This window comes from Antechinus flavipes, chromosome 4, assembly GCF_016432865.1.
Source record: "Antechinus flavipes isolate AdamAnt ecotype Samford, QLD, Australia chromosome 4, AdamAnt_v2, whole genome shotgun sequence".
In the NCBI taxonomy this organism is placed as follows: Eukaryota; Metazoa; Chordata; class Mammalia; order Dasyuromorphia; family Dasyuridae; genus Antechinus; species Antechinus flavipes.
The window spans coordinates 419,934,737-419,942,080 of NC_067401.1; the positions used below are offsets into that span (position 1 = coordinate 419,934,737).

At 33.3% G+C, this 7,344-nt stretch overlaps 1 pseudogene; it reads left to right on the top strand.

Annotated features, from left to right (window-relative positions):
- Positions 1 to 5,855: 5,855 nt before the first annotated feature.
- LOC127560218 (ubiquitin-conjugating enzyme E2 D2-like) lies at positions 5,856 to 6,222 on the top strand (annotated as a pseudogene).
- The last annotated feature ends 1,122 nt before the right edge of the window (positions 6,223 to 7,344 follow it).

Genomic DNA, 7,344 nt, shown 5'->3' on the forward strand with positions numbered 1-7,344 from the left:
TTGTCCTTGACCCATTGTTGGGTTTGTTTGGTTATGTCCCATTCCAATTAAGACATCTTATTTGCTATCCATTTTTTTTTCTTTTCTTCCTAATCTTTCTTAGGTTCTCTGGCCACCCCATCCAATAGGGAATTCTTTCCAAATGTCTACCTAACTATCTAGCCCAGCTCAATCATTTTATGGATGAAAGAACTAAGACCCTGAGATCTTTAGCAGCTTGTTCAAAGTAAATTAACATTAGGATGGGGACTTCTTCCTCGTCCTTGTGCTCTCTCTGCCATGTCCCAACTTCATATGAAACAAGAGGCATTTTCATCACTAATAAATGATTCTTAGCCTCATAGAAAGATTAGATATAGACTTTTTTATTTTATTTTATTTTCAATTCATGGAACAAGACAAGAATTTCCATAACCCAGTACAATAAAAAATGTGATTGCACATGAGAATGCAAATCTATCATGTACAACGTGCTATTCCCTCCAAACATACCACAAAGTTATTATTTAAATTTTTTCTTCCCTCTCTCACCCTGCCAAGTTATTTTGACTATTATAAATACACAAATTAAAAATAAAGGACATATAAAAAATGTTTTCTATGCTCATAGAAAGAACTGAATAATAAAAGTACATATAGAATAATTTTACATGCATACATATATACATAAATGTACCTATTTGCATCTAATGGTAGATTTCTTTTAATTATGAATAGTGAATCAAATGCTGAGCCTGGTGTCAGGAAAACTAATCTTCCTGAATTCAAATCCAACCTCAGACATTTGTCCAGTGTGATCCTGGGAAAATCACTTAACTCTGTCTCAGTTTTCTCATCTATAAAATGAGAAGGAAATAGTAAATCACTCTAGTATCTCTGCCAGAAAAAACCAAATGAAATCACAAAGAATCAGACCTGACTGAAAAACAGCTGAATGCTTCCTAAAGCATTTAATATGTGATTCAATCTACTAAGATTAAATTTATCATCAACAACCCATTAGGTTGTTGTATATGTTACACTAGGAATGTATATGTTACAGACTATGAGCTACAACTAGTCTGATAGAAGGCCCTAGGGCCAAACCTTGGAGTGCCATCACAGATAATAGTGAGTGGATTAATATAAGAGGAAAAGAAAAGCTGATGATGAGATGAAAATTACACAGACCTTTGAGAGAAGACTCCCAGGAATCACAGTCAGAATTGCAGGAGTGAATGACCGAACTAGTGATCAAAGCAGAAACCTAAAAAGCTGCTTACCTTCTGAGGTATTCTGACCTGTTGGATTTTTTACTCTTAATCTGCACCAATAGTGCTCTCCTCTTTTCTTCCCTCTAAATAATAATAAATAGGAGGAGATAAGGAGCAAAGTGGATAGAATGCTGAAGAGGGAATCAGGAAGACCTGAATTCAAATTCACCCTCACACACTACCTGATGAGTCACTTGACCTCTGTTTTGCAACAGTTTTTTCATCTATAAAATGGGGATAATAAAAGCATCTATCTTGTAATATTGTTTTGAAGACCAAATAAGATAATATTTGTAAAACACTTAGCACAGGGCCTACTACATAATTGTTGAGTTATTTCAGTTGTTTCTAACTTTGGGCTTTTTTTTTTGTCAAAGATACTAAAGTGATTTGCATTTCCTCTTCCAGATCATTTTACAGATGAGGAAACAGAGGCAGAGGTAAGCTGACTTGCCCAATTAATAATTAAGTGACTGAGGTCAGGTTTGAACTCAAAAAGATGAGTCTTTCTGACTCCAGGCTTGGCAGTCAAAGCAGGACAGTATTACCTGGCTGCCCATAGTAAGTGCTCTATAAATGTTAACTCTTATTATTATCTGTATAGTGAGAGGGATGAAGTACATGATTTGTAAAGTCTCTCAACTTGAAATCTCTGATAAATTCTGGTTACAGAAGATTTTGAGCACCATTTTTTTTACTAGTTTTGCATATAGTAAGTGCTTAGTACATGTTCAATGATTTGAAATCCAGGAAATCACCATAGATTTAGACCCAAAAAATATTTTCTTCAACCTCTTCATTTTTCAGATGAGGACATTGAAACCCAGAGAATTAAGTGTTTTTGTCAGAGTTGCAAATGTTAGAGTTAGGTTGTAAAGATAGGACCTTTGACTCTGTGTCCAGTACTCTTTCCACTATTCTAATTGATGGGGCATATTTAGATTGGTTAGAAATTTCTAAATAAGCCCATAACCCAGGGTCTGAAGTCTTTCTCTTCTTTAAGCCCTAGTCCCCTCCCCTTTCTCATCATAGCTTCCCTCCTGGTAGAATTAATTCTCCCTTAGAACAGTGAGTCAGCCATCTAAATTCAGATCCAGTCTGAATTAGAAATGACTCACCTATAACAAGAAAACATTTCATTACAGCTCCACAGAAGTGCTGGTTCTTGTCATTTTGTGGGCAAGGCATTGAATAATAAATCACATTTCTATAGCACTTGAAGCAAAGTCCTTTCCTCAAATATCTTTAAGGCTTTGGAATCCAAGTATTATCCATCCCATTGTACTGATTAGGAAACTGAGGTTCATAGAGATTAAAATGACTTGTTTCTGATCATACAGCTAATATGCACCTGAGGCAGAATTGGAATCTAGCTCTCCAGATCTAGGGACAAAATCTGTAGGGTTTAAACTATATGTAAACTAGATGAATTAAGGAAACAAATGGTTTGTTTATTTTTATTAGCAATTCTCTTTCCCATTTCTAACCAGAATTTTCACTTATAGTTCTTCCAGGTTTTTATATATATATTGATATGAATTCTAGGTTTATCATTGTTCTTTTGAAAATCTATGAAATTTGAATTGAGTGGCTTCCCCAGATCTTTCTCTCAGATCAATTTTGCATTTAACTCTCTTTCAGGGAGAGAAGGGGCTCATAGGGCAACAAGATAACACAGTGGATAGTATGCTAGAGCATCTTCATGAGTTCACATCCAGTGTCCCTCATTTACTGACTATATAACTTCAGGCAAATCATTTAATCTTGTTTGCCTCCATTTCCTCATTTGTAAAATGGGCTGGAGAAAGAAATGGCAAACTTCTGTGCCAAGATAAATACCAAAATGGGATCCCACAAATTTAGACACAACTTTAATGACTCAACACCAAAGGGGTTTTCTTATAGCTCAATTTAGGAGCTACATAGCATTTTTAACACCATAAGCATGGTATAAAGATAAATAAAATATCTCAATATAGGCTGAATGCAATGGAACCATCCCCATCCCTAAAAGTCATAAGACTAGAATGAATTTGGGAGTCATCAGAGCCAATCATGTAAGATTACAATATGGAAACTGGGGTGAAAAGATTAAATGACTTGCCTAAAGATAAATGGGAGCAAGTCACAGAGTTGGGATCTGAAGCTAGCCCCATACCAAAATCTACCACCTTGTATGGCACCAGTTCTTCAAAGACTTTGTCTGAGATATTTTAAATGGGTGCCTGAGGTCTCTTCCAACTATGAGTGTCTGTGATTCTGGAACAAGAGGCAGAAAGGGAATGTGTTCACTTTGCCATAAAATGACTTTGGATGAGTGATTTTATCCCTCTGGGCCATACTTTTCTTATCTAAAAAAAGGATTGTGGATGAGATAGATGTTCTCTGGGGTCCTCAATTTCTATTCATCCTCTACTCATCCACAGCTATTCATCTGTAGCAATATATTCACACTTAAAAAGGTGAATCTAGTGGGGTCATTCAGAAATAAAGCATTGGGCAATAAATTATAACTATGTACATGTTAATTGTAATTATAACTATATTCACTCCAAAGGCATAATTAAGGGAGAATGACGGAACCTGAAGCTAAGGCACTTAAATTTAGAAAGTACAAAAATTCAATGCATAGTTTCCTTCAAGAGCATAAAAATAAATGGCTATAGTTTCCTTCTCAACTATATTTGTCTTAATGAATTATTATTTCATTTCCATGTCATGAATGACAAAGTTGACTTGAGGGCATATTTTAGGCTATTTGATTCAGACAAATTTTGATTGCTTTGCAGTTGCAATTCTGGTTAACACAGTGAATTAAGTACTTCCAAAATAAGAATTTTGTTTTTGTGGTTGTTTATCATTTCAGTTATGTCTGACTCTCTGTGATCCCATTAGACAATTTTCTTGGCACAGATACTAGACTGGTTTGCCATTTTTCTTCTCTAGATCATTCTAGAAGTGAGGAAACTGAGTCAAACAGGGTTAAGTGACTTGCCCAGGATCACACAGCCAGTAAGTGTCTGAGTCCAGATTTGAATACAAAAGATGAGCTTTCCCTGACTCTAGGCTCAGAATACTATCCACTGTGCCACCTAGCAATCCAATAATGATAATAATTGCAAATCCTATTCCTATACTGTTTAATGGTTTACATTTTTTCCCACAAAAATCTTTTGATGTAGCCAGGTCAAATAGTATTGTACTCATTTAGAAAATTTATAAATTATCTAAATAATTTATCTAAATAAAAAAAATTAAAAAAATATTTATCTAAATAAATTAAATAATTTATAATTTAGATTTACATAAAATCTAAATTATAATTTAGAAATTAAAAAAGAATGGGCTAGAGAAGGACTATTGATTTATTAAATTTTTTAGAGGTTGCATTAAGAATCAGCATTTCTCCTGCTGACCAGTTACATTTATCATCACTGTGTGACGTTGTTGTTGTTGTTGTTGTTGTTGTTGTTGTTGTTGTTATCCTTATCTTATAGGAAAATGAGGTTAAGAGAAGTCCAGCGACTTTTCCAGTCACATAATTAGCAACAATTTTGGGCTTTTCATTAAACTGTTGTCTTACTGCAAGGGTCTATTTAGAACTAATTTTGAGTAAATAGTCTATAAATTTCTGGAGTAAATTTAGGATTCCCTGATAGTAACATTAATTGCCACTTTAATTACAATTACTTTGAAAATACAAATATAAACTAAGTATTTGCATAGAAAATCGTGTTTTCCTATCATAATTCATTATTATGTCAAACATAGTCCCAAAAGAAAGAAATTGGCCAACATGTAATCATATGATAAAAATTGTTCTTGATTCCTAACCTTTTTGCTACATCTAATTTTCCCAAAATAACCATTGCAATAAATGAAATGGGCAAGAGTTCTGGATAATTTTTTATACTTGTGTGTATATATACACAAATATTATGTAATATATATGTATAGTATTATATTTTACATTGTATTTATATATTACTATGTTATATTGTGTTACATATAATATATATTGTGATACATACTATATTGTTACATATTATATTACATATATTATATCATATTATATCTGGCCCAAGAAAAATCTCAACTGGGGTTACAAAGTCAGATATAAATGAAATGATAAACAACCACAATAACAAACTTTGGAAGTACTTAATTCACTATGTTAACCATAATTGCAATTGCAAAGCAACCTAATACATATCTGAATCAAATAGCTCAAAATATGCCTCAAGTGAACTTGAAATTCATGAAATGGAAAAGAAACAATATATATATATATATAGACATATATATATAATATTATAGAAATATAATATTGCATTATATAGAATACATATTGTTACATTATATATTATATTGCTCTACATATTCTACTACCTATATATTATATTGTTTTATATTTATATATTATATTTGTACAATACATTATAGGTGGTTAAGTGGTACCACAAATAAAGCATAAGGCTTGGAGCGAGAAAGATCTGAATTCAAATTCTACTTCAAACACTAACTAATTCTATGTTCCTAAGTACCTCTCTGAACCTCAGTTTCTGCGTGTGCATAGTGGGGATAATAATAGCAGCTCAGTGTTCAGTAGGTCCTGTTAGAGATGACATGTTCCATTTACAAGCTATAAAAATGGGAAGAAATGATAGTCCCCAACAGGGTGAACTATTTTTTTTTTGACAATTCATTTCCCCACACCTTATCACTTCAAACCAACTAAGGTTGCATTTACAACAAAAACTTACCATCCAACTATTAACAGTAATAGCATTTGTCTTCATATTCTAAAGGTCATAATGGTCACTAGCACTATTTCAAAAGTAGCCTTGTTCATCTGTTCTCTGCTGTGTGAACCCAATCTAGATGACCCTTTAGTGCCTGAAATTGTGCAGATTATAGAGAAAAGTACAACAGAATAGTTTGGAAATGGACTCAGAAGTATGTAATGTAATTAAAATACTTATTGAATAATCTGTGCAAATAAAGATAGGGGAACTCTGAAAAAGAAAGTCAAGAAAAGGGTTGTTTTAAGAATCAATTGTGATAAAATATGTAAGTTCTTTGCAAACATAAAAATACTACATAAAGACTAACATTATTATTGTAGTGATTAATAATATATAATTCAATATATTTTGATAGTTAAATTTTTCATAGTACTTTAAGTTTAGTAAAAAGATTTTACTTTTATTCTCTTCTCTGAGCCTGACAATAATCTTTTGAATTATGTATCACAAGCATTTTTACTAATTGGAAATGAAGCTGAGCTTTGGGAAAAAGTTAAATGATCTCTCTCTGGTCACATAGCTACTGAGTATCCAAGGCAGGATTTTCAATGAGGTCATCCTCAATTGAAGTATTTTATCTATTGCAACTATTATAGTCAATTATCAATAGCTGAAAGGTGTGAAACCAGAACAGTACCCACCTCAAGGTTATGAGTCAAAATCAAGAAGAACAGCTGCTGAGAGATGAAGTTAGCTGGAAAGACCTGAGCCCTCTTTGAAAGCAGGCTTTGAGAGGCATTTATTGCTCAGACTTCCCACTCTCTCCAATCAGAGAGAAGAGGCAGCTAAAGGTGCTGAGGTGTTGTTGAACATTAAAGCTGAATTAATCTCCAGAATGATGAGATTTCAGATTATGGTGCTGAAAGGATTCAATTCCTCTGTGTTCCATGGGACAATGCTTCACAAGGCATATCAGTTATACCTTTGCTCCAATATTTAGGAGAACTTCCTGCCTGAGAACATAAAGAATGCAATTTACATAAAGCATGCAATTTTTTTCAGACATTGTAGACAATAGAATTAGTCCCTGGTTTGCCTTTACAAGGGCTTCCATTTCTTTAAGAAGATTTGTCCATCTCGACAAAGTTTGGTAAACCTGATGACAAAATCATCACTACGATGGCCTATCAACCTTCTTCCTGAGAAGAGTATCTGTACTGCTGACCAGATCATTGAATTAAATGTTAGTGGTGAGTTCCCTGAGGGCTCAGAGCTATTTTTTTTTTGTCACTCTCCCATTTTATTAAGTACATAAATAAAAAAAAAAAAACTGTGTTAAATGAGAC